Genomic DNA, 23,277 nt, shown 5'->3' with positions numbered 1-23,277 from the left:
TGTGTCAAAATGGAATTGAGTGCCGATAACACTTGAAATGTTGACAGTGGCATATGGCGATTGTACTCCGAGCCAGAAAAAAGTGGTACAGGCTTTTCACTGGAGGTCGGGAAGATGTGAATAACGACATTCGCCCTGGATGCCCCAGCACATCAACAACCGATTGAAATGTTGACAAAGTGAAGAAAATTGTTATGGACAACACCGTAATCATGCCTCAGCCACCCTGTTCACCATATCTGGCACCCTGAGACTTTTTTCTGTTACCTTTATTTATTTTTTTATCAGACCTCGTACATACTTATAAAAGTGAAAAGATTCAACACAAACAGCAGTATGCCTGGGACTCGACTAAGTCGTATTAGAAAATACGTGTATGACGAAAAAAAATCGAAATGAAATCTTGAAAAATGCATCTCTCCCAACTACCTACATAGTAGTTCCTGTAATATAAATCAAATTCTAATGAAGTCATACCTTTTTTGTTCCAGATACTGGAAAGTATCCTTGAGGATGACAAACACTTGAGATTTGCATTTCCTCACAGCGGAATCCGACTACTTTCTTGGAGTCTTCCCTCTCTTCAAACACGATTTCAGCAATAATTTTGTCCCCGAGTATTTCACACTTCTTTGTTGACATGCCGGAGGAAGAATAGATAAAAGGTGAGTTTTGTTCTTTCTCATTTTGAATGAAGTGACTCTATTTTAATGGCGCAGATATCGAATGTAAATATTCAGATTGAGAAGTAATATCACAATCGAATACTTGTTTCGGCTGTTCTTTATTGCCGATTGGAAATTCAACATAACTAAAGAAAGACATTTTTTTTGAAACCCTCAAAGAACATTTTCAGAAAGAGGAAAAATCTAGACTTCAATTCTGGAAGTCACCAAGGTTTTTATTTAAAATTTCATTAGAAGAAAATTTTATTAAAACTTTTTTCCTCCATATAATTGATTATTCATCTATTTAGCAATTACTTATTTATTTCTCAAATGATCAGTTTTTCAAAATTTTGACTTAATTTTATTTTTAACTTTCAAATTACCTGTTTGTACAACTCGGCTCGAAACGTGAATAACATGTAGACGACACTTGATTATAATTTTCTGTGGAGACGATTAAAATTTGCGAAATGAAATTCGTAAACCAAATAATCGTTTCTTGTTTTTGGAGAAATTTCACTTTGGTAAAAATTGTTTTTTCTATGAATAATCAGTCTTTATTTTTAAAAATAGAAATACACGTCAAACATAAAATTACCACATGCCATTCACAAAATATAAGGTCTCTGATAATGCACCTACAATTATGGGTCTGTGTATTTACAATAAATTACCTAAAAGTATAAAAAAGACAAATATTTAAACAAATTCAGTAGCTCCCTCAAACAATTCCTAACTGAAAAATTTTTCTACTCGTTGGAAGAATATTTTAATAGCTAGTTATAGCTGTCATATATGTATATAAGTGTAAGTGTATGTGTATGTGTAATGTGTATGTGTATGTGTAAGTATACATAGAAATACAATGTTGACTTTTATATCTTTATTCCTAAATGAAGGTACTCTGTTTTAGTGCTCTTGCATTATATATTAACCATTCGTATACATTTTACATGTCTTGTGGGAAAATAAATATTATTAATATCATTGAAAATCCTCTTGAGTTTACGTGTCCTTATAATGTTGCAAAAAAAACATGAATCTTTACTCAGATCAAGTTTATTTTCAACCCCTCTAAACACAATCTTTGCATATCTGTTAACACCCTTGATCTTTATTCAAATCACATTATCCTGTGTCATTTTCTCCAACAGAGTGCCATAACATCGATAATGGTTCCTCGTATAACTTGCTTCTTGCTGTTTATCCAGGACCTTCACACAAAGGACTAATTCAGCTCGTGGAATAGTTTGACGATTAGGTCTTCACTTGGTAATACTATGAAGGAAAGAGAACTGAAACTTTCTATGTTTTTACTACTTTTATTTGAAACTAACGTTAGTTTAGTTTCGTCCTATAAGGACATTTTCAAACTCATACATCAAACAGTTTACATCCGTCAATTTACTTGATAAGGCTATGACTTTTGATGACTTTCGTTTATTAAATATGTGTTAGGAATCACACGTTAAAAGGTAAGACCTCGTTAGTCTTTAACTCGCACAAGTTTCGACTTCTGAGGGTTGTCGTTCGTAGGGGTGCCACAGCTGGTTAACGGAAAAACATATTTCAAACAGATTTTCATTAGGTATATTATCTTCTCCACTTTTCCACTTCGTGGATATGATAATAATAATAATACAATAAATATTCAATCCATAAAAATAATTTAAAAAAAGTACAAATGAGGCTAGAAACAACATGTACCGGAAGGGTACTGTTGATCTCAGTTCTAGCCTTGAAGAAAAGGAAACTGAACTAGAGAAAAACCAAAAAAAAGGAGAGAAAAAAAAGATGAAGGAGAGAGGGAAAAGGGACAGCAATAACAGCAGTTAAATAAAGAAACTTTACTAACTGTATATTGGTTTATATGAAATTCTGTCATATTTTCTAATACCATATATATACCTAAGACATGATTTTTGAACTCTTTCAATTCTAAAAATGTCTTTTTCATTCAGGCATGAACCATACACATCACAATATGCAAAATGACTCAACACAAGTTCATTTGTTAATTTCTTTTCCAAACTTATTGATAATAAATGACGATGAGGATAAAGCATTTTCAAATTCATGTAACTTCTTTGAACACATTTTGTGACATGTTTTGTAAACCTTAAATTCACGTCCATTTCGACACCTAAATTTTTTGCCACGTTCGTGGGGCATATTACTGTATCACCAATAACAATAAAAATCAATATATCTTTCCACCAAGCTACGATTAGTACCAAAAACAAGCTTATTAGTTTTGTTTGAATTGATTTTGAGGTTATGAGCTTCAGATGCTGAAATAAGACGAGCTAGATCTTCATTCAATTTTCAATTGGCAGTAGCAACGTCATTAGGGTTGAATGATAGATGAAGTTGTGTGTCATCCGCATACATATGTGAATCACAATGTCTTAATACAGAAACTAGATCACAAGTGTATACGCAAAATAACCAGGGGCCAAGTATTGATCCCTGAGGCACTCCAAATTTATTACATTCACTCCTTGATTTTCCTTCCAAAGTTCCTACAAAATGTGAACGATCTTTAAAATAGCTTTCAATTAAATTTATAGCAGGTTCAGAGAATCTGCTATAAATGTTTTTATTTTTAAAATACATATGTTGATGCGCATTCAAAACTCTTGGTTCTCTCAACGATTATGTCATCGTGTTACATTGAACACTCTTCTGAAAATTCACAGCACACTTTCCTACTCATACAAATCCAATTTTCCACTGAAAGACAACACGACGAAGAGGAATGCAAGAATAAGTTAATTTCCTTGAGAATGGTGCTTCTTCCATTTCCGGGCCTCTTTCTTTCCGGTGGGAAAGTATATAGTTAAAATTCAAGATTAAGTTGATAGAAGAAAGACGCCAAAGCGTCGCCAAGTTGAATATCCGGTTGGGTACTTGATATACGAGTATTTTGTCGTTCGTTTTAATTTTCTCGCAGAAAGATCTTGCGAGAAGGACATTCTTGAAACTTGAGGATCTTTCACTCGAATATAAGTCGGAAACAGTGTTTTTTTCATTTGATTTAGGAATATACTGTCTCTGACAGATGATAATTCAGGACTATTTTGGAATATCGTCAATAGAACTGTGATAATCTGTAATAAAGCTCTACTTCTACTTGTAAATTGTTTGAGGCAAGAAACTGTCCAATTTCACAAGACGAATTGGATGATTGCCTTCAGAACATAAAAGACTCATCTCCTGGACCAGACTATATTCCAATAATCTTCTTCAAAATGTTGCCTAAAAATGCTACAGAACTGCTCAGTGAAATGTATAACGTCATTTTGAGTCAACATGTGATTGTCTGAGACAATCATTATTCCTATTCATAAAACAGACAAACTTAAATCATATCCAGAGTCTTACATACCAATCTCACTTTCGTGTGCCATGTGTAAAGTAATGGAGAAAATTATGAATGGATCAATGTGGACTCTAGAAAACAGAAAACTACTTATACCACAACAGAGCGGTTTCCGATAAAAACGATCAACACTTGATAATCTAGTAGATCTTGAATCAGAAGTACACGAATCTTTTGCGAATGACCAAGACTGCATCGCGATAGTTATCGATATTTCAAGAGCATAAGACACCGTTTGGAGGCCTGCCATTATTAGCACACTACAAAAATGGTCACTTGAAGGAAATTCCTTGCATTTTATCGCAAACTTTTTGAAATATCACAATTTCCGAGTTAGCACAAACGGCTGTATATCTCTCAATAGGACCCAAGAAAATGGAGTACCGCAAGGTTCTTCTCTGAGTGCCACATTATTCCTGATTGCCATTAATGATATAATCAACGTCACTATGGCTCCTCTTAAAGCGAGACTGTATGCTGACGATCTTGTAGTTTTTTGCTAGAGGAAAGAATGTCGTCACCATTCAAAACCACTTAAAGAAATTCCTCAATAATTTACAGAAATGGTCTTCTTTAACTGAATTGGAAATGCCTCAAAAAAGACCAAATGTATTAATTCCCTGAAAGAGCCAAAGCAAACCCTCCAAAACTACAGATATATGAACAGAATATTGAATACGTTGAGTACATCAAAATCTTAGGACTGGTATTTGATCAAAAATTGAACTGGAAACTCCACGTCCAATATTCAAAAATGGCTTGTCAGAATGGACTCAACTGCTTGAAAACAGTTGCCTCTCGAACCTGGGGTTCAGACTCATCGATGTTAATGTTAATCTATAGATCACTGATCAGGTCTGAATTGGACTATGGGGCAATAATATACAACTCTGCCAAAAAATTTATATTAAAACAACTGGATACCATCCACAACAACGCCATCAGAATTATCCTCGAAGCTTTTTGTACAAGTCCAACGGAAAGCTTATACTGTGAAGCAGGTGAACCATCATTAGCCAACAGAAGGGAGCTTATGACCCTCACCTATGCAGCATCCATCCAGAAAATCCGGTACACCACAATGTAATAGCACAGAGATTCAAAAATATTTTTTCAGAGCAGAACCTCCTTTTCATCAAAGATATAACCAGTATCTTTCGAGTCTCCAACTCAAACAATCAAGTATTTTCTCAACTCCCAATACACCCGATACTCCCCCCTGGATAATCCCCTTAGGCAACATTGAATATGGACTGCTACAATTCGACAAAAAGAATACAAATTCCAGGATGTTCGATGTAGCATCCAAGCAACTTCTGGAGCAATACGAAGACTTCTTTCCATTATACACTGATGCATCTAAAATGGAAGATGAGGTAGGGGCAGCTTTCACCAGCTGTTCATTTGAATTATCGAAAGAAAACACCATACTCACAGGTGAATTATATGCTATTTGGAGAGCATTAAAGTACATGGAGGAAAAGAACGTCCCAAAATGCCTGATTGTCACAGATTCACTGAACGCTTTCGAATAATTACACAACTATACACCAATCATCCCATTTTGCTTCTCATAAAACAGTATCTCCACTCACTACATCAAAAACATATTTGCATTCAGTTTATGTGGGTCCCTTCACATATTGGCATAGTTGGAAAAGAAAGAGCTGATAAACTAGCGAAAGAAGCAGTTAACCCGTTAACAGATACAGTGTCACTTGCTGTTCATACGGATCTGAAGTCTCTGTACAAGCAAACGATCATCAAAGATGGTAATCACAATGGAATAGTTTGTCAGCAAAACTTCATGAGATAAAACAGTCAGTATCTCCTTGGAAAAACAACTCCAATGAAATAAAAGTCCAGGTCATTTTATCTCGTCTTCGTCTAGGCTAGGGGTCTCCAAACTACAGCCCGCGGGCCAAATTCGGCCCGTCAGTGTCATCAATCCGGCCCGCGACAGCCAATGATTTACTGTCATCAATCTGGCCCGCGACAGCCAATGATTACCTGATTGTTGTTACTATTGCTGTGATAAGTTGAAGAAGAAAACACAGAATGATAATTACTCGGTTTTATTTACTTGCAAGGTAAAACTTAACGACAGAAATGATGACAAAGAAAACTTAACTGAAGTATCTAAGTTTGAGCATATTGATAACTAACAAATAACTGAAATGAATCACAGTAAAACAAAAACACTAATGAGATTTATGTAATTGTGATTTTCCACCGACAATACTATGTAGTTGTGGATCAATTTTACTTGTACCAATTATCAAAAGAGATTCAAGATGCTCATCGATTAATTGAGATCTGTAAACATTCTTTGTGTAGTTCATCTTGGAAATCGTTTTCTCACAGAAGTAAGTAGTACCAAAAACAGAAAACAACCCACGAGCAAATTTATGCAAATTATCAAATTGTTCCAGTGAAAGACTCCTATAAAATTTCAACAAAGATTAATTTTGATATTTGTTCTTAAGCATATCACTGCACCGTAAATCAATAATTTCCATTTGGACTTCCGGAGCTAGGGTTTCAATGTCAGAATCAAAAGGATTTTGAAAAAGCTTAATTTCATTCGCAATGACATCAAAATCTGAAAAACGAGTATCAAAATTTATCTTCAAAGCACTCAAAGTTTCGATTGCAAAATTGACGGGAAATTCAGTCTCTGTAGTGTGGCTGAATATTTCACATGTTTCAAAATGTGTGAAACATTTTTTACGTAATTGCGATTGAAATAGTATTATTTTCTGCCTGAAGGATATAATCATCATCAGTTTTTATAGATTTCAAATTTCTCCATCGAAGGTTCTTTTTATTAATGGTATTTTCAACTCCCTTAAAAATATCTGCCCCAGTTGTCGTGCCGTGAATACTATCAATATCAAAAAATTCTTCATACACTTCATAGCTTTATCACTCCGCGAATAGAAATCAACACCTGAGCAGTATCTGACACATCCGTTGACTCAGCCAATGCTAGAGAAAACCACTCATGATGTCCATTTTCATCAGACATTTGAGATGATATATTTTCTGCGATGCCTTGCACCCTCCGAGCCACGGTGTTTGCTGACAAACTGACACTTTTAAATGAATTTACCTTTTCGGGGCATATTTCTTCGGCTACTGCAATCAAGCATTATTTTATCATTTCTCCATCGGTGAATGGTTTGCCACGTTTTCCGATTTCAAGAGCCACACGAAAGCTGGCGCGAGTTGCAGGCTCTTGTTCAGTATTCGCTTTGGTAAACAAAGATTGCTGCGATTTGAGTCCGCGTTCCAAAGCTTCAAATTTTTCCTTCCGCAAACTTCCTGTATACTTGGAGTAACTTTGAAGATGTTTCGATTCATAGTGTCGTTCAATGTTATAGTCTTTGAGAACATCTATGGTTTCATTACAAATTAAACATTCCATTTTTCTTGGAACGTTCTGCATTCACTGTCGATTTTTCGCTTCTTTTCAATACTAACAAATCACACATAAAAACAATAAGCCAAATCAAAATACTTTTATTGACGGGTGTTACTTTATTTCACAATAGACAGTTTCTCTTCCTTCGCCTTTCATACGCAGACTAACTCGCAGTTGCGCCGCTAGCCTTTTTATATGCAGTTTTTACTGCCATCTCGAGGTGATCGGAATACACTTGCTAGAACCAGAACTTTCTCGAACCAACGCGGTAATTCCAAATATTTAATTACGCTTAATGCCACCTAGCGGGTAGCTGAGAAAGATAGTACATAGTACCACTACTCGCCACTAGATGTCGTTAAGAGTCACAATACACGATAATAATTGAATGCAAAAAAAGCGTAAGTTTGCTTAGGTCACGCACTTTGCGACTATCCTAGTCTAGAAATATAGTTAAGGGCAGAAATTGGCCCTTGGAACAAACTGAAAAAATCATTATGGCCCGAAGGCTTCAAAGTTTGGAGACCCCTGGTCTAGGCCACACTCGTCTCACCCATGGATATCTACAATCTGAACAAAATCCCGCAGTATGTGAAGTGTGTGATAGTCTTCAAAGTGTCAAACATATTCTCACCGGATGCGTGCTATATCACAATTAAAGACAAAATTATGGCTTCCCAGCATCAATTAAGGACATATTAGGAGATGAATGTAATATTGATAATCTATTAGCTTTCTTCAGAAATACCAATTTGTTACATACTCTCTAAGTTGTTTTCCATGAACATGTAATATATCGACAAGTCGCTAATGACCCTAGAGGTCGATGCGACTGTAAATAAATAAATAAATAATAAAAATAAAAAATACAAGCCTCGTAGTTACGGTAGAGGAATTATCATTTATATGATAGTATGATATTTATATTTCAAAAAAACTGCTACTACATATGATTTGGATATGGAGTTTTCAATGAACTTTTACGAAAATAAATAAAGACCTTTTTCGTAATTAACAAAATATTCGGATGCAGCAGTCTGAAAGTTCTGGATTATAAAGCTTTGTCAACAAATAACTGAATCAACTGAAAATTAAATTTTTATTATTAGGGAGTAATTGTTATTGCAATGTTCACTTATAAACATGTATAGGTGTATTATTGAATTATGAAAATAACATGAAAAGTTACTGATCGTTTCCAACGGTTTTCATATGCTTATTCTCATAGTTTTATATTTATTCTTTCATCGATCAAAGTTTTCTTCGTTATTTTTCATTTATTGCGAGAACTTTTTGATTCAATATCCCACCGCTGCCACCAATATTATGCCTATGTTTATTGTAATCAAATTATCCATTTAAATAACATATGAATACAATCAAATACTTTAAAATTTTTGAATGTGAACTATACTTGATTTAAAAACTTTCGTCAAATCATAGGTTCACCTATAAAATCGTGATTTTTATTCGAAGAGACTCCACCATTATGAAGAGCCTTCACCACAACCTTGAATATTCACTAACAGATAAAAACTGATATTTTCTTGCTTTGCCCCAAAATGAAAACTCTCATTTCGTCGTTGCTATGCCGTTAACATACAGGAACGAAGGTTGGCAACTTGGCCATTCGATACTGATTAGATCAGGATCTGAATTACTCGATTAAGCTGAGCTATATTGCCGCACTGACCTGATAACTTCGCCGCTCCACGTTTTTTCTGAATTTCCGATATCCGTAGATACTCCTGCTCAGTTTGACGATATCGAGTTTCGACGTCGAGAGCAATGAGGGGAAAATTGTTCTGGATGCACGATTTCGCAGTATGCATAGTCGGCCTGTAGACGTTTGAATAATTCCAGGTCGATGGATACAGATTTATATTAACAAAATACATATTTCGATTAAAATTTGAAACCTTAACTTTTCTTTATGTTTCTACACAATAGAGTCTGTCAAATGGCTACAAAAATATTTACCTGACTAATTCCACGACATATATTGGAATGAATCCGACAGTGCGAGAGTGTGTGGTCAAGAATACATTCCAAATTCGATTAATTTCATTTCATCACAGGAAAATTTCGTCTAACACTAGATCTGTACTAATTGAAGTGAAATACGGTATGCCGGTGAAGTCTATGTTGGTTAGGTCTGTCTTATACTGAGAAGGAGCGTTTCACTGATATAGATCTGTAGGTGATCGATCATTCGATTGATTTTGGCAAAGTCTTGCTGCTGGACAGAAGTGAAGCAACATTTTAGGATAGATAGATAGATAGATAGATATATTTATTCGTATATACAATAAAAACATTTTAAAACCTAAATACAATTAAGAATTATGAGATTTGGTTAGTCTGAAGAGTGGAAGATGCAGATCACTACCACCTCTGGTACTGTACCTATGTACATGGCCGTTTGAGGTTACCTCATTCGCCAAAATTTCGCTCCCAACATAAAGGAGGCACTCCAATATATGACAACAAGGCAGCGGCATGATGTTAAATTTTTTAAAAAAGAGGCTTACAATCAGCGTCATACTCACTAGAAGAAATTATTCTAATGACTTTTTTTTGTGCTATGAATATTTGATTGGCATGAGTCGCACTTCCCCAAATAATCAAACCATAAGTCATTTTACCGTGGAACATAGCAAAGTACGTTATTTTTAAATAATCAAAGGACAGCTGATATTTCAATTGACGCAACGCATAAGAAGCTTTGGCCAAACGTTTTGCTATGACGGCCCAAGAGTTTACCTCTATCCTCAGATTTTTCCGCATGGTTCAAACTGAGATGCTGCGTTTTACTTTCATTTAAGAAAAGGAAATTACATCGAAACCAAACTTTAGCATTCTGTTCTGAACAATTAAGGGTCAGTAAAGCACTGTTTTCATTTAATTTTTTCACAACGAGTGTGGAGTTATCTGCATAAAAAGTGGAAGACACATCAGAGTTAAGACTCATACATAAATCATTGAAATATATAATAAATAGCAAGGGTCCTAAAACGGAGCCCTGTGGGACACCAAACATAACTGGGTACTCAGCAGATCTCCGACCGGAGACACTCACAAAATACTTTCGTTGCTCCAAAACTGACGAAAAAAGCTTCAAAACCACGCCTCTAACCCCATATCTTTCCAATTTTAATAGCAAGAAATCATGTCGTATCGTATCAAATGCCCTTGACAGGTCGTAAAACCTCGCCCCACAAAACTGACGACTCTCGAAGGCATCCACAACAACTTCATAAAATTCACATAGAGCCAATTCAGTAGACCGGTTAGGTCTATAGCCAAATTGCGCATTACACAGTGGCCTATTTGACTCGAAAAATTGGAGTAACCTTTCCTTAAGAATTAGTTAAAATATTTTACCAATCAGCGGAATGATAGAAATTGGTCGATAATTATCAGGAAGGTTAATATCACCATTTTTATGCAAATGGGTCACCTTAGATATTTTGAAAGCGTCTGGAAATATTCCCTGACACATACATTCATTGAAAAGGTTAGCCAAAGGTGCTGCGATGTCCTTAATTATTAGTTTTATAGCAGTGGCATGCAATCCATAAATGTCAGCAGCTTTTGAATTTTTCAAGTTGGTGACAATTCTCAGAATTTCCATATCATCAGTGGGATGCAATCAAAAGGTTGCAATCAAAAGAAGGTACAAGATGACTGTGATTGAAGTCTATTATAGTTTTCATCAAATTATCTACATAGTCATTAAAAAAGCTGTCAAAATCGTCAGGTGATATTTCATTTCTGTTGATATTCTTTAATGTTCGGGAATAGGTGGGAAAGATCAGCAAACTCCCAGATCATAGTAGTGATGATGATCCACCATCTCTCATCCACGAAGAAGGTTCCCGTTTTTTCCTGAAATGCGTGCTTCTGAAGATGTATTGGCTGGAAGTTTCACTCTAAAAATTTGTAGAACAATGCAGAACATTCGAGGGTATGCATTCACATCAGTTTGTCAGGCCGCTTGAATTCATTTTCTCTTACGTTAGTTTAAATTTCAAAATAACTCTTGATATATTGATTCAAATTGTATGGTGTGAACGATAACAACGATTTGATTACGAATAATATCCAGTTGTATGTGACCATTATTTCATACTAGTGAGGATCTGATCTTTCGTATAAAAAGTATATTTTCATAAAGATTGGTCATATGCTCCAGAATCGATGGCATACTTTGCATACTTCATTCAAAAACAGATGACAGCACAACAAATCGTTGTAAGTTTGCTTTCGTGATCTCACAGGAATGTTTAGCTACACCACTCCCATCTTAATGGATTCATCCCGCTGATTTCAATGATTAATTGCATTTTTTAGCGGGCCCAAAACTTAATGGAGTTCTTCACAACTTCAGAATTCAGGCCTGCAGAAGTTGGCCAACTTTAATCCCCGACCTTAAAATTCTAGGCACAACTCCTAAGAACTGGGAATTGAATGACTCTGGATAAAAGGAGACCTTTTGAAAGACTAGAAAAGATATTATACAGTGTCTTTCCATTTGTTTTCTTTCAGAATAGATTCCTGAAGTTCTTATAACAAGTTGAAGGTTTTCTTGGGAAATTCTTTTACGTTTGTCTTTTTGATAGTGTTTCAGGTCCCCAAAGAAACATATAACGAAAGTTATGGAGACTTTAAAGGATTCTCAAACTCATTTATGCAGATCCAGATATGGCCTACTATGTTTCATGGTCGTTTCTTTGATTTTGTGGAGAATTTGAAATGAAATTCAAATTTTGAATCTTGAAATCTTGAAAAAAGTGTACGTAATAAGGACGGCGTTCTTGATATAATTGTTTTGATTATAGAAGTTATTGAGTATGCGGGCTATTTTGAATCAGCATTGCTATTCTGATACTTCATCCTTATATTTGCTACAGATGTTGAAGATTCATGTCAGAAAAAGAGTTTGAAAATAAGTAAGCCGACAAAATGAAATCGAAATCCGAACCACATCTTTTTAACCATCTTTGTTGGTTTGAAGCTGTATGAACATCTACATCTCTCGAATACTTTTATCATCAACGCTGGTGTTCCCCAGGGATCCATATTGTTTCCAACCCTCTTTTCATTGTATATCAACGACTTATTGAAAAAAAAAAACATAAATCCAATATATTGCTTTGCTGACGACATCACACTTGACTCGTCATTCCAGTTGGACTCCAGGACATCGGTTGCGGATGATCTAGAAGTGATTTCGAATTGGGGAGAGAGTAACAAGGTTCAATTCACTGCAACAGAAACCCAGGCATTGATTTTTCCAAAAAAATGAATGTCTCTGAACCTGGTAAAGTAATGTCAGTACAGACAATTCCGCTTTCTTCTTCGATAACTTCCTTGGAGGTTAAAGTGGACACCAATATGTCTTGGCACAATCATGTCGCTGGGATTGCAAAAGCTGCAATCCCAGCGATAAGGCAGACCTTCTTTGGTACATTGTTCTCATGTATGGAGATCCGCCCCTTAGCATATCCTGAAGGTGCTGAATTCCATCCAGAAAAGAGCCATCCTGATTGGAGACAAGAACATCACTTGCAACCTTGATAGCCTGGAACATCGAAAAAACGTTGGAGATTTGTCTCTCTTTCATAGATACTTCCACGAGAGGTGTTCAAGTGTTTTGGCACATTTGATTCCAACAGGAACGGTACATATGAGAAATTCGCGACGAACTGTGGCTGCTGATTGCTTCGAGGATCAACTCAGTACACCTCAAACTCCACTGTTTGAGCACTTTTTTATTTGGAGAACTGTGTTTATGTGGAATAAACTTCCTGATGTTTTTCCGAATAAATTCAACTTTTAGCGATTCAATTCCAACGTGACTCACTAATTTCGCACAGACACCGCTCTTAGAGCTCTTCAAGGATTTTTCTATGAGTCGTTCATGAATTGAGGATCAAAATACTGAGATTTGTAGAAATACCCACGAGTTTTTTGCTTTTCTCTCAGTATTTTATCCGTGAAATGTATTAAACCCTCAAACCTCTGTATATTTACCTCTTCCTTCCTCTTGCGTTCTCTTAGATGGAGTGCGGAGCACTTCGTTTTTTCTGATTCTGTACAAAAATCCAGAGGACTTGAGTCAGGTAACCTACGATGCCATTCCATTGCCTTTTTCAATCTATTTGTGGATAATGTGTAGAGTTATCTTCTAGTTGAGCAGGAACATTCTTATCTTATCATTCTTATCTTCAGTGTGAGCAGGAACATTCCCTATGGAGTTGATAGTATCAGGTACAAATCGCATATTGGCTATCAAGGAAATTTGACTCAAGAATTGAAGACCACACTTTAACCTTTTGAAGTTAATTGGTGTGAGTACTGCATGGAAAACCCTTGTCCGAATAACATACCTCAAATAGGAAATTACCATTTGCCATTGCTTCTCCTAGAATAATTCAGAACGTTTGTTGGTATACTTTCCAAACTCATGCATTTATTTCATTTATTTATTTCAAATCTGACATGCAGAGGATGGGATCCGAATCCAGATGACTCTACAGGCTCCATCTTGTCATGTAGCGACTTCAAACCCAAAAGTACATTGCCTCCTTGTTATCGGGGGAAGTACAACTGTGAAACAGACAACTTGGGATGCAAACTCCTATGGAGATGATCATTTTTAGGGTCTTTACGTCGAGTTGATACAGCTCCTCCCAAGCCCACTTCACTAGTCCAAACGAGAAGAGTAAAACTGGAACGGCAACATATTCATAGCTGAAACTTTGTTCTTCTCCGACAGTCTCGATGACCAGATCTGTCGAAGTTTGTGCTGATACTTCCCGCGGAAAGAGTTCTTCAATGCTGTTACCTCTTGTGAGTATCATTGTTTCACACTGAGGTAAGTATACGTCTCTCCTGCATCCAGATGGTGCAGGATGCCTCTATCTACGAGCTGCACATCCTCTCCGTAGTCCCCGCATCGTCCTCTTCTGAGATGGACCGTTTCACATTTGTCTATCCCGAATTTCATACCGATAGCATGCGTGTACTCTTCCACCAACCTCAAGAACTGATGAAGATCCTTTTCTGCAGAGGCATAAAACTCAAGATCATCCATATAAAATGAATAGGTAGTTGACCTTATGTCTCGGGGATGCCACAGTTATACCTTCAAGTATTTCTGAGAGCAATGGGTATATGCAATAGTGAGATGCAGAAGAAAATGGAACTGAAGGAATTGCCCTGAAACAAAAGTCGTAATATACGAAGTACTATTAATTCAGTATGAGACATCTACCTTGGTACCTGTGATGCACTGTTTGGAGCCTTTGGTGTAGTAATGAATAATACTGGAGTTTTTTCCCAACACCAAACCGTTATTTTAACACCTCGACACGTGTTTCGATCACCAAGTGATCATCTTCAAGAGGAAGATTAAACCGTTTGAACTTCCTCTTGAAGATGATCACTTGGTGATCGAAACACGTGTCAAGGTGTTGAAATAACGGTTTGGCGTTGTTAAAAACTTCAGTAATATTAATCTACCTTGGTGTTTGGGCTCCGATTTCGAGTTGAAGAGGACATTGTCTACGCCTTTCTAATTACATAATTCATTCGCCTTTAATACTGCGGTTTGAGTGTTCCATTTTCTTTGCATGCCATTCAAGTTCATTTTTCCTTTTAGAATTCTGAATGAACTTGTGATGGATTCGTTTACAAGTTTCCTCTTGCTCTGCCTTTCTCTTTCTCTCTTGAGTTAATGATGTTTACCTTGAACATGTCTGAGTTGTGTGCCCCATTAGGAACGCTAGAGGTTGAAATACGAGTTGAATGCAAATACAATTCAGCTTCATCATTGTTATATCCACAAAGCTCTGATCGATATGCTAATTTCCAGTTTGACCATCGCGTTTTTTAATGTGATTATTGAATCGTTTCCATTGGTAATTTTAATTTCCGGTTCTGCGCCAACATATAACTTTTTTCAATTTCAGACTGATTAAAATGAGATGAATTGTTCGAATTATTGAACAGGAAATGGATTTGACAGGTGTATTTATGGATTTTGTGTTACAATCCATTAGAGCAGGTTTTTTTAAATTCAACAATATACAGGATATCCATGAAATTTCGTATGCCAGGATCGGGATTAATAACACCTGGGACTATACAACAAACTTTATCAGAAAGAATGAACAATGGAATGTTTTATGATGATAGTAATAATGATTTTGTCACAGATGTGACAAAATACTAAAGAGCAAAATATATCATCAAAATATGTCAAAACAATATCATTAGTCAATTAACTTTCAGACGTATTTCAAATAACGCTAAATTAACAGATTTACGAATTTATTTGGAAGCTTATTTGAAATGCTTTACCCCAGTTGGGGCGAGAAAACATATTCACAGCAAGGGACATGAAAATGTCCTTACTAGTAGTCTATTCGGATTTTGAAATTAAAATACCAACGTGTGGAAAATTTCAGACATTTAGAAAAATTGGTCTGCAGGAATCTTTGCTAACTAAACAAAGAGCCAGCTTGGGCTCAGATTGGAGCAAAGTTCCTTCCAATGTAAACCTACAAATACCCCCGAAAACATTACACAGTGACCTAGTATCCTTTTTGGTAATTGTGGAATCGACTCATACTAGTTTTCTCAATCAGTGGATTCTCAAACCCGTCATCCATTCCTTCAATTCATATTTACGGCCGTTTTGGAAACTTCCGAATTATCTTATAGCCTCTAGATCTTTGGCAAGGTGTACGTTTCAGGTTCTGAAGGGATTGTTGGATAACGAATAGATATGATCGCATTGCTTAGTAGCCAAGTTTCTCAACATGCGTCCTGACCTCACTCCACTTGCTTTTTTCCGGGCGGCTTGTTTGAAGAATGAAATCCATGAGTGACACTCTGATGTGTACTTTTGCAATATGAATCGACATGAAAGTGAGAGTGGCAAACCATTGATGTCAGGACCATCACTGAAAGGTTTTAAACAGTTTATAAAATGAGTTCAAACATTTCTTACTGTTTTCTCGTTATATTATCCTTCACAATTTGAAAAATAAAAGAAGCCAAATCATAAAAAAAATCTGCCGAAGTATAGTGAAGGGCAAACTGAAAAGATCACCCCTATGTCACCAAATGGGTGACATATTCACTGACAGAATAAAAGCAAAATCTCAAAAGATAAGCCTTTATAGTTCTTTCAAATTTGGTTATACTTAGGTTCTTCAAATCTTCTGGTAAGTAATTATAAAGACTATAATCTAAGGTATTTTTCTGGCTCTTACTGAAACGGTACCGATTGGTACGAATTCTGTTTACATTTCTGGTGTTATAATCATGTAAATCTGATTGTTTTGTCAAAGAAACCGTATTTTTATGTATTTCTACCAAGACACTGTACAAAAATAAAGTTGGTAGCGGCATTATTTTCAGTTTTAAGAAAAGAGGTTGACAATGATCTCTGTAACCGGCATTACTTAAAATTCTGATAGCTTTTTTCTGAAGTTTACAGATTTGCAAGGCATTAGTGGAGTTACCCCAAAGTATAACACCATAGGTTATATGCGAGTGAAAAAGTGAAAAATATGTCATTTTAAGAATATCATAACTGGTAATTTCTTTAAGTTGTCGTAAAAGAAAGAAAGTTCTACATAATTTACTTTTTAGTTGGTCGATATGGTGAGACCAGGTGAGAGTACTATCTAAGGTAATGCCCAATAATTTGACTGTATTTATACCTGTATTTATACCTGATGAAGTATTACTAGTAGAAAAACATCATTTTTGAGTTTTTTCTGAGTTTAAATTGAAACGGTTAACTGAGAACCAAGTTGTGGCTTTATCTTCTACCTGTTCAGATACTTTAGAGAGTTCTGATGACTCTCTATATGAATAGATGAAGGTTGTATCATCTGCAAATGTAACAGTTTTGAAGGGGTTCATGAAAGATGAAATGTCATTCACGTAAATGATAAAATAAAGTGGACCCAATACGGACCCTTGAGGTACACCATGTTTTACTGATTTGAAATCTGATGTAATATTATTAATAGATACGGCTTGATGACGATTTTACAGGTAGGATTCTATAAAGGAAAGAGGAATGCCCCTGATTCCATAGTAATGAAGTTTTTCAATTAAAATGCCGTGAGAGACGCAGTCGAAGGCCTTGGACAGATCGCAAAGCGTAATTGCTGTGTGAATACCCTGTTCAATGCCTTCGATCACATCACTGCCCACTTTAAAAATAGCTTGTGTTGTTGACCGCTCTCTACGAAAGCCAAATTGACATCCATTAAAAAAATTATGTTTTTCCAAGTACTGATATAGTCGTTGTTTAACGATTTTCTCCACAATTTTTGCAAAAATAGTTATGATCGAGATTGGACGATAATTCTCGATAAGAGAATTGTCACCTTCTTCAAATAAAGGAATAACGCGGGATAATTGAATGCACTTAGAAAAATACCAGTAGTGAAAAATTAAATCAATCAATTCCGTAAGTGGCTGTAAAATTACACTGGAAGTCTTTGATGATAATGCTATTCAATTCATTGGCATCGAGACATTTTGAGTTACTCAACGATATGATAACATCTGAGACTTCAAATGCGGTAACTGGATTCATAAAAAAAGAGCTACATGGTACCGGATAGTTTTTGGAGTTACAATAATACCGAAACGAAAAGCCTGTGTATCCTGAAACATACCCCATTCCCATTTATATTCTAGATAGAGTTTTCAACACTCAAATGTTTGAATTTGGCAGTGAATGCTGACAATTTCCAGTGGCTCAATCACATTTTCACTGAAAAATCCATATTTTTCTCATGAACATTTTCCTCACTTTGGTATTCAAGGTGTAGAGTTGAACGTTTGTTAGAAAAGTTGTTCAATTCAGTTTTGAAATTACTGAAACTTTCCAGGATTTCCCGAGGAAACAGGATGTATTTCACTTGAGCGTTTCAAAGTTTTAGAGACTGAAATATCTCATTATAACTACTCGAAGCGGTAACATTTGATATATTTTACAATTTTTCAATTTGTGTGAGTATTCATTTTCACGAACTTTTTGAGAAAACGGATCGAGAAAATTGAATAAGGGAAGACTCTACGTTCTAAATTGATTTTATGGAATTTTAAGGAAAAAGCAATACTTAAATTGAAAGGGGTATATTTTTAGGGGAAATTTTCACTTGCTGTTTTGCTTTAGTTTCAGTGTTCTGACTGGCGAATTTATCGTTTTTTTTTTAATATGTGTGTACATGTTTGCAAATATAGTTATATATGTAAATATATACATATGCATATTTATTTGACTACGGCAAGCAAAATTGCCACATTTTATATTCATTTTTGAATTAGCATTTTATATATTTATATGTACCTATACCTTTGTATATGCAAATATTAATTTTTATTTAAGCTTTGATTTCATAATTTTATTCATAAGTGACGTACTGTTTTTTGTAAATAATCATTGACCTACCATATATACGCTATGTATCACAAATGGTGAATAAATATTATTATTATTATTATTATTATTATTAATAATGCATTACAAAATTTGAAAACTACTCAGAACTGTATACTTAAAATAGGTTCCAGAAAAAATAAACGTTTCTACACTAATAAGCTTTTCGAAGACCTTTGACATTGACAAACAACATATGCACCAACTATATATGCATAAAACAACTACAACTATATATGCCTAAAAATATAAAACCAACTATAAATCCCAATGAAACTACTCCAACCCGATTAATTACGAAACTTTCAATTGATATACCATTATTTAGAAGAAGTCACCCCCCAAACAGCCTTTTTTACATAGGTTCAAAACTATATAACAAACTCCAACTTCAAATTAAAAAAATATATAAACTCAGTTCCTTTAAACACTAAATAAAACAAATGATTCATGAAAATAAAATATACCTATGAAGAAAAATAAAATGAAAAAAATGCATGAATAAAAAAATAAAAAATAAAAAAATATATGAATAAATGAAAATAAAATAAAATGAACGAATAAAAAAAATCAAAATATAAATGAATGAAGGGAAAAAAATAAAAAAGCGCTCCCCAAGTTTGCTCATTTCTACTCAATTTTTTTACACAATGTTCAAAAAAAAACTATCTCTATGCACAATCAGTTTGCACCTCTCCGAACATTAAAACATTGAAACAAAAAAAAAATTCACTACAAGCATTTATGCTCAGGCAATTTCTGTACAGGATTATTTTATATAATATTATATATTTTTTTAAATGAATCTTCTATTACAATGTGTTAAAACAACGATAAAAATAAAATAAAATAATATTATATATTATTATATTATTATATTATCTGTAACAACAATATCAACTGTAAAAATGACAATTATGGAATGGATGAATAAAGTTTTGATTCGAATAAAAATTATTTATTCATTTATTCAACGGTAAAGCCAATTTACAAAAACATATTCAACAAAGTGTAGGGAACTATAAATTTTTATGTCTAGTGACTACATTACTAAATGATGAAACAATTCTGGTACATACTTACAAGAAAAAAGATGTAACAAATCTGGTACTTACAAAAAAAATGGCAAGATAAAGAAAAGCTTCGAAAACGCTATAGCCCTTTCAATTGATTTTTAAAGACCTCAAGTGATACATTAGACAGATCTAAGTTTTGAATTGAAGGGGTTATATTTTTAGGAGTGATTAATTTGCGGGAAAGAAAGTTTCTGGCTTTCTACTACTCCATCTTGATACAAGAAAAGAGATGTGGGTATCTTCAAAAAAAAAGAAAGGACGTAATCAATTTGAAAATAAGTAACTCTATACTTGGATGTGTATTTACTTATTTTCAAATTGATTACTTCCTTCTTTTTTTTTGGAAGATTCCCATATCTTTTGTATCAAGATGGAGTAGTAGAAAGCCAAAAGCTTTCTTTCCCACTAGATCTAAGGTATTATAATATTGATTTCCCAACTTCAGAAAACGCGGAATCGGACTGTTCAAAGCATAATTGGTATGGAAAAATGTATATGAAAAATGTCAGCATTTCTCGTATTTTTCATTACATATGAAAATTTATTAGTTGAAGTAGTTCTGGGCAGTTTATCTCACTATTTATTAATTTGAAGAGGAAACTCAAGTTCATAGACATTCTCCTATATTCCAATGATTTTATATTCAACTTGGTTAAGAGTTGACTGTACTCATATTCATTTCGTTGAAAACCAAAGTGAAAAGAACAATTCCTTAATTTTTTTTTAACAATCTCAATCAAATCGATATTTATATTATAACATGGGTCCCATATAACCGAACAATATTCAAGAATGGATCTTACGAAAGCGAACTATCAAATATTTTTTGTTTTAATTGAAAAATCAGTAGAAATTCTCAACACAAAACCCAGCATTTTGAGACTTTTTGCCACAATTTCTGATACTTGAAGATTAAAATCAATTTCGCTATCAAATTTAACTCCCAGATCGCGAATAAATGTTTCTCTTTCAAGAGCTACATTATCCAATGTATATGCAAAGAATATTAGAATTCTAATTTTAGCGAACGTAATGATTTGACACTTATCAAGGTTCACTTCTAACAAATTATTTCTACATCACAAGAAAAAGGCTTCGAGATCTTTTTGAACTAATTCAGCATCTCCCGGCAAGTAATTGCTCGATAAAATTTGAAATTATCAGCAAATAAGAAATCCTGAATATTTGAAAACAAACTCTATGTCGGATACAACAAGTTGAACAGCAGTGGGCCCATATGGGATCCCTGCAGTACCCCTGATGGAACTTGAATCTCGAAACAATCACTCGCGCAACATATCTACCAAATTGCTTGTTCAATGAATGATTATTCCTAAAATATATTGACGTACTGAAGTGTCAATTGCTATTTGATTTGATTGACTGTGAATGACCGATTATTGATGAATATGTGGTGTGAAAAGAGCTTTTGTGAATTTTGCATGAGCACAAAGTTTTAACGAAGAAACAGCCAGAATTATTTATCCATTGGATACCCAGTATAATATTATTCTGTTAATATTTCGTAGTTTTTTTTCGAAAAAACTTGTAAACTTTTTCTTCATTCTCTGTTTGTTGCCCAAGTTTTAATCTTGCTATCAAAAAGCTTCCGGCTTAACGTACTCACGGCACTCTAATTAAGTTATGAATTATGGATGTACTCGTTGATATTTATTTCAAAATTTTGATTATTCCCTGCGGATTTCCAAATATATTTCTTAGAATCGATCCCTCAATAACAACCTTCGAAGTTGTTGAATATGCAGCATCTTTACCGTCAACTGGAAAATGTAAATTCTTATCTAACTTAATTTGGACAAATTCCTTAATATCTGAGAGGAACGTTTTTGGAATATTTAACTAACTGAAAATGATTGGAGCGCAACGTCTTCCAATTACCGCAAGAGTTTCAACAAGAAGCTTAGATTGTTAAGAAAATTGTATGAATTCCTTATGTGGAAGTGGTATTTTTGTCGGGATAATAGCTTCATATTTTCGGAGTTTTCATTTGAATATTATCGGTAACACTGAATGTTCAATGCTGAACTCTTACCAGGGTGGTCCCAGAAGTATTTGGCCTGATCCAGAGTTGACGGTAGATAATAATAATAATAATAATAATACAAGTTTATTTCAATAAATAAGGTTGTACACAATGATACAAATGGGTTGAATGAACACTATGACAAAATTATTGTAAAAGACGTCATTGAGCGCATTACATTATATATTATATATAGCTGTATATATAAAATAATTTATAAACACTCACCCGGATTGAAAAAATAAAAAACTTTAAGTTCTAGTTGAGGAATTCTTCAAAAGTGTTACAATTTTTTTGTAATATGAATTGTTTTGTCATTTTTTCAAAAACATACATGTTTTTACAGTTTTTCACAGTCTTGGGTAAAATATTAAAAAATGTGTACCCATTCATTCCATAAACTTTGTGAAAGTGGACAGTTCGATGGCGTACTGCTAGTAGCAACTGTTTTCCTCTAGTGTTATAGTTATGTACACGTTAGTCCATATTGCTAGACCTTTGTTTGAAAACGTGCTTCTAGGATATAGGTCCCCGCCACTGTTAAAATGTTTAATTTGAAAAAAAAAATTTCTGCACGAATTTCTAGAGCCTAGTATTGCCAATATTCGTACGGCATATTTCTCTAGAGCAGTGGTCGCCAACCTGTCGATCGCGAGCTACCGGTAGCTCGCGGAGGCAACTCTGGTAGCTCTCACAACGATTTTAATTTAAAAAATACAAACTGCAAAAATCAGAGAAGCTTCCGAAAATTCCACAAAAAAATCTAATTGTCATAATATCAAACATAAACAGCGGCAACGTTGCGGTGAGCGATCTGCCGCTGACGCCATCAAGCTAGAATCGGCTAGAACCGACCAGCCGGACCAGCGCGTTAGTGTTCGAGAACGATCTTGATTGCTTTGAACGGGATAAATACGCACGGCGCGGCGACATTGCGCTTAGTTTAAAACTGAACGCGTAATCAACGTCCAGCGGTTGGGTTAGTAGAGAACAATAAAAATAATATTATGGCAAGCAGTTGTAAGAAGGTGAAGACATACCACTTTCATTCGGAAAAGGAAGAACAATACTTTTTTGCAGAAGTTAAAGATAAAAATGTGTTTTTGTTATGTAATACTTCGGTCTCCGTTGCTAAAAAAGGAGATATTGAGAGACATCATGAAACTGTACATTCTAATTTTGAAAAATAATTCCCACTATATTCTGC

The 23,277-nt window shown here is 34.6% G+C and overlaps 1 protein-coding gene across 2 annotated transcripts in view; it reads left to right on the top strand.

The window, feature by feature from the left end:
* Syt7 (Synaptotagmin 7) overlaps positions 1-23,277 on the top strand; it is a 703,683-nt gene that overhangs the window by 40,443 nt on the left and 639,963 nt on the right. The window contains exon 2 of one of the 2 annotated variants that reach the window (XM_074179490.1): positions 492-665. The exons of the other annotated variant lie outside the window; for it this stretch is intronic. The gene's annotated coding sequence lies outside the window, so the exon portion shown is untranslated. The remainder of the gene's footprint in view (positions 1-491; positions 666-23,277) is intronic. 2 annotated transcript variants of the gene reach the window in all.

This window comes from Leptinotarsa decemlineata, unplaced genomic scaffold, assembly GCF_025532065.1.
Source record: "Leptinotarsa decemlineata unplaced genomic scaffold, Ldec_3_MD MMD2_P_RNA_scaffold_1, whole genome shotgun sequence".
Taxonomy (NCBI): Eukaryota; Metazoa; Arthropoda; class Insecta; order Coleoptera; family Chrysomelidae; genus Leptinotarsa; species Leptinotarsa decemlineata.
This window is presented reverse-complemented; position numbering and strand designations above follow the sequence as displayed.